The following is a 10,764-nucleotide window of genomic DNA, read 5'->3' as shown; positions in this document are numbered from 1 at the left end:
AATTATATAGTCAATAGTTGTCAACAACATTTTTTATAATTTATTAATTGTATAAAGGTTGTATAAAATAAAAAGAATGTATTAATTGTGTTTTTAAGTCTGTATACGTACAACAAATAAGTACTACATTCCTTCCACAGATAGTTTGAATAGCAACATATAGGGGTATATTTTGTACCAAAAAGACTAACTTTGGGGGATACCCACTTGATTTGTCTAACTCAAGAGTGCTGAAGTCTCATAATAACTTTAGGTGAACTTAAAGAACCCCTCCAGACATGTTTTAAGGAATATACTTGCAATAATAATTTGTATCTGATGTAACTGTTTCATAAAAAGATCAATTGTTTTTGTAAAACATCAACTACTGCAACTACTCCTTTGCCCTCATTGAAAATTTCAGTGTAAATGAATATGCAAAAATGTTCACTTCACAAATTTAACTTCTGGACACAAGGAGCCTCCTTCTTCATTTGAAAACTTAATTTTCAGTTTATGTGCACTGGAGGCTTCAAATTTCCACATCACACCATTAAGTTGCACACTGGACCATGACTGGCTTCCCAACTGGTTGTGATGTCAAAAATTGTGCTTGTAGGTACCTGCCTTTGAGAGGAGAAACTTTCCTCTCCTCCTGTGAAAACAGCCTTCTAGTGTCAAACTTTGCAAATACATCATTCTGCACAGTGAAGGTCAAATATTAAAATAAAGTAACAATAAGCAAAACACATATGAGACCAGAGGGGGGCTTTAAGAATACAGTTTTGAACAGAACAAGGACCGTAGATTTTGTCCCCCATCTCTTCAATCAATCAATTAATCAATCAAACTTTATTTATAGCACAAGCCATACATCAAATGCAGCCCCAGGTGCTGAACATGAAGAGTTAAAAAGAACATAAGTTTAGATAAAAAACATCTAAACCAATAAAGTGTAATATAATAAAACTAATAATAAAATAAGAGATAAGAAATAACAGTAAAAGTGCAAATTGAAATAAAGACGCACTAGATGAATGGCAGGCTAAAAAGGTGTTCCAGAGGCTGGGGCCACAGTGACTAAAAGCGGCCTTACTGTGGGTCTTAGATAACTACCAGAGGACCCGAGGGATCTAGTGGGTATATACAGTATCTTAAAACTAGAGCCTGACCGATATATTGGTCAGCCAATATTATCAGCCGATATTTGCCTATCACAGATATATCGGTATTGGTGTATATGCTGTCCGATATGCGTTTTGTTTTTGGTTTTTTTAAGTTATATGGGCAGCACTTTATGTATATTTGATCCATTTTCTCAAAATTATACGTACATGTGTTTTCTTGTTCTATGTATTATTTTATTTATAGTTATGTATAATTATTAAATTCCCAGTTAAGTTTACTGTTTCAGTGCACTGATGTCATTTTATACAATAAAGTTTATTGTTAAACTGTAAAATATCATATCTCCATTACATATCTTTGTCACAAGTGTTTGATAACCACATTTGAGGGATCATTGCAAAAAATGTGTATTTATGTATATATTCTGTATATGTATAAATTATCAGCCGATATATCGATATCTGAATTTTATTACTGCCTAATATCTGTATCAGCCCCAATGATCCAGTATCGGTCAGGTCCTACTTAAAACCATGTCAGGCAAGTAGTTGGAAGTAAGACCATTTAGTGATTTGTAGTCCAATAACAGAATCTTAAAATCAATTCTAAAACTAACAGGTAGCCAGTGCAGCGATTTTAACAGGTGTGATGTGTGCTCTCCTTCTGGTCCTGGTCAACACACGAGCAGCTGAATTTTGTATGAGTTAAAGTTGATCTATGACTTATTTTTTGGTAGACCAGAAAGGAGAGCATTACAATAATCCAGCCTACCAGTGATAAAAGCAAGCACTAGTTTCTCAGTATTGGCCTGAGAGAAATGGGCACACTACGGTAATATTTTTTAAGTGATAAAAGGCAGATTTGGTCACATTCCAGATGTGGACATTAATGTCAAATTAAAGTCTAGGATGACACCTAGGTTTTAACCTGGTGTCTGGGACTGCATGCCAGTGATTTCAATTTATAGGTCAGTTTCTCTCTGTGCCTCTGCTCCAATGTTAAGTACCTCTGTTTTATCTTGGTTGAGCTGAAGGAAGCCATCAAAGCATTAATTTCTAAAATACACTTGTGGAGGGCTAGTGTTATCAGGAGACACAGCAATATAGAGTTGAGTATCATCGGTATAACTTTGAAAATGAATGCCATGTTTTCTGATGACACTGCCAAGGGGCAGCATATATAGACTGAAAAGGGCTGGACCTAGGATCGAGCCTTGTGGTATGCCACAGTTGATGACATATTTCTTAGGAGTTTTCGTCAATGGCAACAGAAAAATTCTCTACCTGTGAGGTAAGACGTTAACCACTTAAGAAGATTGCCAGAGAGGCCCACACATTTATGTAGTCTGTCTATGAGAATATTGCAGTCGTCTGTATCAAATGCTGCACTCAGGTCAAGGAGAGCAAGGACAGAGAGCTTTTTGTGTCTAAGTTAATTCTAAAGTCATTCACAACCTTTACCAAGGCCGTTTCTGTGCTATGATGGGCCTGAAAACCTGACTGAAATTTTTCAAAAATGTAGTTTAAGTGTAAGAAAATCATTTAGCTGCTTAAAATTAATTTCTCTAAAATTTTGCCAAGAAACAAAAGATTACAAATTGGTCTAATATTACTGAGGACAGAGGAGTCAAGGTTGTTTTTCTTCAGGAGGGGTTTCACCATAGCAGTCTTAAGCGTAATCGGAAAAACACCTGTCGAAAGAATAGTTAATAATAGCTTGGATCTCATCTGATAAATAGTTAAAATTGGTGGTGGAGATGGGATCAAAAGGACAAATGGAGGGCTTAAGCTGTGATACTACCTTCACAAGCATTTCAGTGTCAACCAGGGAAAAAGTCCCTAGGGTTACCTCACATATTGAGGTATGGGATTCTAGGGCATCAGTCCTTAGCTGAGTAATACCAGACCTGATGGTGGTTATCTTATCCCTGAAATGTGCTGCAGATTCTTCATATCTGGATGTAGAGGAAAGATCATCGGAGTCTAAGGGGACAGGGTGAATCAGACAGTCAATTGTTGCGAAGAGGATTTTTGGATTATTCTGATTATCACTGATTAGTTTGGAGAAATTAGCTTGTCTAGCATTTCTGATTGCCTTATTTTACATACCAAGATGCTCCCAGAAAATGTCATGGTGGACATGTAATTTAGACTTTCTCCATTTTCTTTCTGCTACACGACAATTTCTGTTTATTAGTAATTTTGTTATTTTTCCTGAGGGCTTTCTGTTTGGGGTTGGCCTTTTTTTTATTTGACAACAGTGTCAATAGTTGATCTAAGTTGGTTAGTTAGGTGATTTACCAGATCATCAGAGTTCCAGATTGAGTAGAATAAATTGTCAGTTAAAGAGCGTGAGCTTAGGCTACTGGAGTGAATGCCATCATGATGGAAGAAGGATGAGCGTTTCCAGAAGAGATTAAAATTATGGTAAATGGACTGTACTTGTATAGCACCTTTCTAGTCTTCTGACCACTCAAAGCGCTTTTACACTACGAATCACATTCACCCATTCACACACATTCATACGCTGAATGGGTACAGGGGCTACCATGCAAGGTCCCAACCTGCCCATCAGAGAAAATCTAATCACTCACACACATTCACACACTGATGGCACAGCCATCCGGAGCAATTTGGGATTAAGTATCTTGCCCAAGGACACATCGACATGCGGACTGGAGGAGCCAGGAATTGAACCGCCGATCTTCTGATTAGTGGATGGCCCAGTCTACCTCCTGAGCCACAGCCACCCCTTATCAGTAAAAGCTACATTGTGGGCTGTACAGGTTAACTGCAGCCAGGTGTGGAGGCTAAGAGTACGGCTAAAACGACCCATGCCGCGGTTGTGTGGGGAGAGGGTACCAGAGATAAAGATCTGTTTAACGTGGACCATGAGGGAGTCAAGTCAAAGAGCTTGATGAAGTCATGTTTAAGCATTTCAGAGGTCTGATTGGGAATGTCATTGTAGCCGTGAACGAGAACATCCTGGGTGAGTGAGTGTTCAGCCAAAATGCTGGGAATTTTTTCCATGATATCAGACACCTTAGCGCCTGGAAAGCAAACACTCACAGCAGATTTTCCCTTAATGTCCCTCACAATTGAGTCTCCATTTATGAGTGTGGTTGGGGGAGTGTGGAGGAGTGTGGAGAAAATTGCACCTGTGGTTATGGAATGGATGGGGAAGGGTGGACACAAAGGGGGGCAGGAGCCCTTTGCGGCACTGATGTAAAGTGCGGTATGGAGTGGCAAGCTCTAGGGTGGGAGTAGCGCCCAGGTATGGCGACAGTGAGCCGCGGGACCCATGTGACGGCAGGGGAGATGGAGGAGGATGAGGAGGAGTATCAAAATTGTGTTAGGAAGTGATCTTTTCATGGCCAGGATGGAGAAGAACAATTTTAATTTACATATTGGTATGTGAGTATTGTTTTAAGACACATGTAAAAAAATGTGAACCTAGCCTTTAAGTCATTTATTAAGTGAAAATGTCAGACAACTAATGAAAATAATCACTAGCCAGATCACCTTTGTTATATTACACTTTCTATGCTGTCCTAATAATCTCTATATGGCAGGTTCTACCACTATTATTGTCAAATTTAGTCTTCTCTTATTGTTGGCTCTGTACAGTTGCATCCATTATAAAAAGCTCATAGAATAACACCAGGAACAGGATGTGCTGATTGATTACAAACCAGATCTCATATATCAAACACACGTGAATCCAACGGTATACAATTCCATGTGAATTGTGCTGATCAATACAAGTTGTGAGAATAATACAATGAAGCCTATCTCCTTCCCCGCCCCTGGTGCATACATACACATACACACAAATGCACTTTGACACAGGGCTCTTATTACAAGCCTGTCCCTCGCAAATGACCATAATCTATACTGTGCTCCCAATGGCTCTCCTGGGAAGCTCCCCTCATTTCATTTTTCATCTCATCCTCTTTCACTTTATTTCCAGTAATTCAAACCCACTAAATCCAAATATGAGGAGACACAGAGCCCTGCTGTTTTGACAAGTTAAATGACTACAGGCAATGATGTGCTTCCCAGCCAGTCTGTAAGCAGCCCACGTCGCCAGCCATCGCCTTGCTGTGTGTTTTATGGAGGCTTGTGTGTGTGGACGTGCATGCTTTTTCCACATGCACAGTGCTCCTTATTCTTGCCACCTTCCCGACCCTCTGCAGCATCTTTTTGAGGTGAAATTGAAATGGATTGTGTAGCTCAATATTTTATTGACATCAACTTCACAGAATGTTGCTACAGTGACACCAGGGATAATTATTTCACCACAGATTTCTTCCTCTCCGTATTTCTCTCCCTCTCTCTTTCTGCCTTCCTCCAAGCCCTTCCATTCCTGTAGAGAATTAGTTCTGCATAAATTACCCAGTGGAATATTGAATCAGTCTCCAGCCACCAAAGGCGAGTCTGTGTGGCTGATTACCGAGCAGTGCGCACAACATGCATGCAGACACACATACACAGAGCAAGAGGGAGAGGGGCCTCTAAGCGAGGAGCTGACACCATTGCAGAAAACATGGTAAGAGTAGGAGGAGGAGGAAGAGGGGGGAAGGAGGGGGATCAGCCAATCTGGATATGGAGAGTGAAAGCTGTATTAGCCACCCTAGCTACACACTATCTGCTCATTACTTAGTCATTAGCAGGGCCATGGTTTTAAAGGAGGGAGGGATCAATCTATTGTCATGGGTCAATGTTTTGCAGCCCCATTATGAACCTTGGGTGGCTCTGTAAATTAAGCACAGTAATTACTCATGTTAATTACACAAAGATGGTGGTCACATTGATCTACAAATACGTTTTGCATAATGTAAATGGTATGATGAGTAAACACTGGGTGGCTCTCAAGTATTTAAAGAGCCGCCCGCACTGATCAGACGGAAGAAAAAGAGACAAGCACTTCTCTCAGCTCTCAGGGGTCTCTAATCATTTATTTATTCTACAAGTGTAGTTCTGAAACCATTAGTTGATTGATCGATCAGTCAACTGAAAGACAAATAATGTTGATAATCAATTAACCAAGTCCTCAAGCAAAAATGCCAAATATGCCCTTGTTCCAGCTTCTCAAATGCAAGGAGCCACTTTTCTCTGTTTGTTTTCATTGTGAATTGAATACTTTTGGATTTTGGACTGCAGGTTGGACAAAACAAACAATTTTAAGACATTGTGATGGATTGTAGGAACTTGTGGTAACCATTTTTTTGACTTAATATCTGACTTAATAGACTAAGAAATTAGATTAATAATAGAATTATCTAATATTTTATAATTGCATAATTGGTAACAATAATCCTTCTTTACAGCATTAAGGGGGAGGGGGATTACCTGGACGTTATATACCCCTGGGGCTTCAACACATACTAGTGGGCAGAGGAAAATTTTCCATAATTCATCTGAGAGCCTTTGTTTGAATCTAAACCTAACACAGTATCTATCAGGGACAGTGACCAAATCCCTGGGTCCCCAGTCCTAAGAGAGACCCAGTTTTCCTAGATCTCATATCCTCAACAGAGAGTACTCTGTCTGTCATACCATTTCTAGCTTTTTGGGGGCCCTGTGAAAAATGTTTTTTGACTTAATGCTACTTTATACACATCAACAACATCATCATCTCATCTTCTAAACTTTCGCAAGCGAAGTCATCAATGATGTCATCATAGGACAGCTGCTGGCCAATCTCATGATTGATTCTGATTATGGCAAGACCACTGAGGAAGCTTGGTTATGTAACCCCTGCAACGCCTAATGACCACAGGGTAGTTACATGAATATTGGACCAGTGTGTAAGTTTGTAGGGAGGGGCTGAATAAGTATAAGATTCAGTCAGTAGCTGGAGCCAGATGATAGGAAGATTGTATTAAAACTTTTCTTTTGTAAGAAAATAAAATGATACAGCCTAATGCGGCATTTTTGACAAAATTAAAAAAAAAAAGACGAGGCTTGGGCGGTATGTATTTTATCAGCACCCTTCATACCTTCCTGACATTTCACCAGGGTATACGGTATATGATGGTATATGTGTAAAAAAAAAAAAAAAAAAGAAGTAAAAGCTGAGCTGCTGGTGATATATGCCTTCAAGAAGGAAAAAATGGCAGCCTGGTCACAAACTTTCTCATATTACAGCTAAACAGTAGACTAAAATATTTATTATTATTATTCTAAAAACATTTGAGGCGGGAAATAGGCAATGCAGAAACACAATCTTGATTCATATATCATCAGTACTACGTAGTTTGACAGTTTGATCTGAGTTTCGTGATCCTGGTGCGTTGCGCTGGACAGACCTCTGCATACTGTTGGTCACGGGTCCTACATTAACCGGTTAGGTGCTCCAATGGAGTTTAGCGACATCGACCAATCATAGTGCAGTATCCCCATCTGTTATGCTGCTATGCACATAAATGAGCTACATTTTACATCTCAGGTTCTTCATCCAGAGACAACACCACAGAAATTTCCCTTTACTGTGATATCTCACAGCAGTAAAATGTAATAAATGTAGCTCACACATTTCTGCATAGAACATACACACTCTACAGCTATGCTAGCTTAGCCAAAGAATTAACTCACTAAGACGTCATGAAAGAATAGTTAACCCACGGCACGCAGGTCTCTAGATATACCATATCCCATAGACTTTGCCACTCACTCCACACTCTTCTGTACGTCTCCTCCATGGATGTATAAAAGGAATTGGATACAGCGTCGGAGGTGGGGCCCCGTTCATTCTTATGAAAGTTGCTCACTGGCGCATGAAGTCAAAAAAAGCCACTTCCTGAAAACATACTGTGCATGCTCTATGGGCCCCATGCGCCCATGGAGCATGCTTACTAGAGACTTCCACTGGCCGAGATAACTAACTTCCGGTTTAGCCCTACGGCTAACTTGAATGAGAATAAAACGATTCAATCATGCGGCTCTTCTAGTCTTTCAAAATGTGATCAGACCGAATGGATCAAATTCTGGTAGTAAAACAAGTCATTTTGCAGGGGTTGTGATGCCCAAAAAAATGGATGCCCTGATTAACAGACGTCTTTTTCACAATGTAAGTCTATGGAAAAGTCTCTTTGGGCCCAATAGCATCACGTGATGTTGTAATTACAAGGTTTGGCCGCTATTTCAGCTTGGCTTCAAGGCCTGGCGCTCTTCCTGTATCCAGTGCTCTTTATACATCCACGGTCTGCTCTCATCAATTTTTTCCTCACCACGTAGTGTTGACCTTGCTAGTGGGGAAGGGCGGGACATAACATATTTCCTCCAACAGGAACTTTCGCTCCGCTATCTAACCAATGATGTAATGATGTAATAAAACTAATGTAACAAACTCAGTCTGAACGGCAGATGGGTTAACCTACTCTCTGTCATTTCCCCATAAAACAGGAAATAGAAATAGCATGATTTATGCGACCCATTTCTCTACAGTTACCAAAAGTGTCAATTTATAATCGAGGAGAAAAAAATACGTTGGTGCAACAGGGCCCCCTAACGGTCGCAGGGGCCCTATGCATATGTGTAATCCATGCATAGCAGAAAATGGCCTTGCTGTCTGTGTGTGTGTGTGTGTGTCTGCTCATGATTGATTTTGTACACAGAGACGCTCAAGAGGCACTTTGGGGGAAGATCACTGAGCTGCCTCTCATGCTGAAAAACATTGTTAGCAGCAGTCCCTCAAGTGTTTTTGAAGATCATTTTGTATGCTCTTTACATATATTTACACAGGCTGTGATACACATGTGTATCCCTGAGTTATGTGTCCCTAGGAGACCATGCTCTTTAGGAATACGATGCCTCAAGAGGCAGATTTAGAAAGCACAGACCATGTTAAACACTATATGAGAGGTTTAATTAGAAGCCCTCGTAGATGTAAGTGGCAGCAGAACCAGAAAATGGAAAATCAGATTCAGATTGGCAATTTTCACTGTTGGTGGTTATAAGTTGACAGAACAATTAATCAGCACTAGCATGTTGTGGAAGGAAATTGTCTTCAGGAAGTCATCTGTCGCCATCAGAACTTCCACCCCGAAGCATCAAACAACACAGGTATAACAGCAGGTTAGCTCAGTCTCAATACCCCCTCCATCTCTACATTTCCAGCTGTTGGAAACGCATTTGGTGCCATCTAGAGGTAGGACTTCAGACTGTAACAAATATATGTCCCATAGGTCTGCAGTGCTGTGTTTTGGATGAGAATGTATTCCTTAGGGAATAATCCTCATAATCGTATTAGTGTCACTTCACCACTGAATAATATGCACACAAAAGGGGACATATGCACATTAAAAAGTACGGTAACACATATACACACACACAAGCTCAAACAACAAGACATATCCATATGTATTTGTTTCAGAATATCATGGCCTACTAGTGCATGCATTTCCATTGTCCTTACCTTTAGCATAAACATACATCACAACAAAAATCACCAAACTTGAAATCCAGCCTCATCTTAAAAATAACTGTTCCTTCAATCTGGTCTAGATTTCATAACTCCCCTGCCATGCCCCTCAGTAACACTGGACCATCATAACTGCACTGGCATCTTTTCTGTGTGAAAGTGAGTAAAGGTTGTACATACTACACTATGAAACATTGACAACAGTTAAAGTTGTATTCTTCTGTATATATTTTTTCCCCCTGCCTTTTCCTTTATATCCTAAACAGCAGGTTTATATTGGACACCAGACTTCTATTAAATAGGATTGTGTCTCACTAATATAGGAGATGAAAACAACATTAAAACAACAGTTTGACATTTTTGGATAATCTTTTGGATTGCTTTTCTTGCAGAGCGTTAGATGAGAAGATCAACACCTGTCTCAGCACTGTGTGTTGAGTACAGAGAGAGAACCAGGAGACAAATAGCGTTAGCTTAGCATAAAGATTGGTGCAGGAAAAAAAAAAGAAAAACAACAACAACAAAAAAAACAGCTGGCTTTGCCCTGTCCAGAGTTAAAAAAAAAAAGCAACAACAACAGCAACAACAAAACGCCTATTAGCACTTCTAAAAAGCTAATTAACACTGTATCTCCATAAATGTGTACAAAAACAGAAAGTTAAAAACAACAATTTGTTGCTTTAGGGGGGCTATTAACTATTTTTTGACAAACAACAGTTTATAAGTTGTCCATCCACCCATCACTTCTGTGCAGTTAACTGCCGGTTGTCTGGCAACCTCACTGGCAAATATTTTCACATTTCTGTTTATGTACACATTTGTTGTTTTTTTTTTTGTTTTTTTTTTTACAGATAAGATTTAGCATTATAACAGTGATTTTTCATTCTAAATGAAAGCATTTCACTTTACCAGCCAAAGCTCTTTGGACATACAGTACTAATTTTATCCGTTAGGTGTCAGCACTCACTTAATGATTGTGCTCGTGCTCCCGACACTTCTCTTTCTTGCTGTTGTTGTGCATAGGCTTGTGCTGCGTTCCTGTACTTCTTGTCAACTCGTTTTTTCCACATATTTGATTAAAAATACGGACTTTCATGGGCTAATCAGCATATTCAGCATACTTTGAGGTGTCTATAAATGAAAATACTGACAGTACAGATTAACAGGACAAATAAGATAAAGTTACTCCTCGGTGCTTTAATATCAAGTTAGTATATATATATATATATAGTT

Source organism: Thunnus thynnus, chromosome 20 (genome assembly GCF_963924715.1).
Source record: "Thunnus thynnus chromosome 20, fThuThy2.1, whole genome shotgun sequence".
Taxonomy (NCBI): domain Eukaryota; kingdom Metazoa; phylum Chordata; class Actinopteri; order Scombriformes; family Scombridae; genus Thunnus; species Thunnus thynnus.
This window is presented reverse-complemented; position numbering follows the sequence as displayed.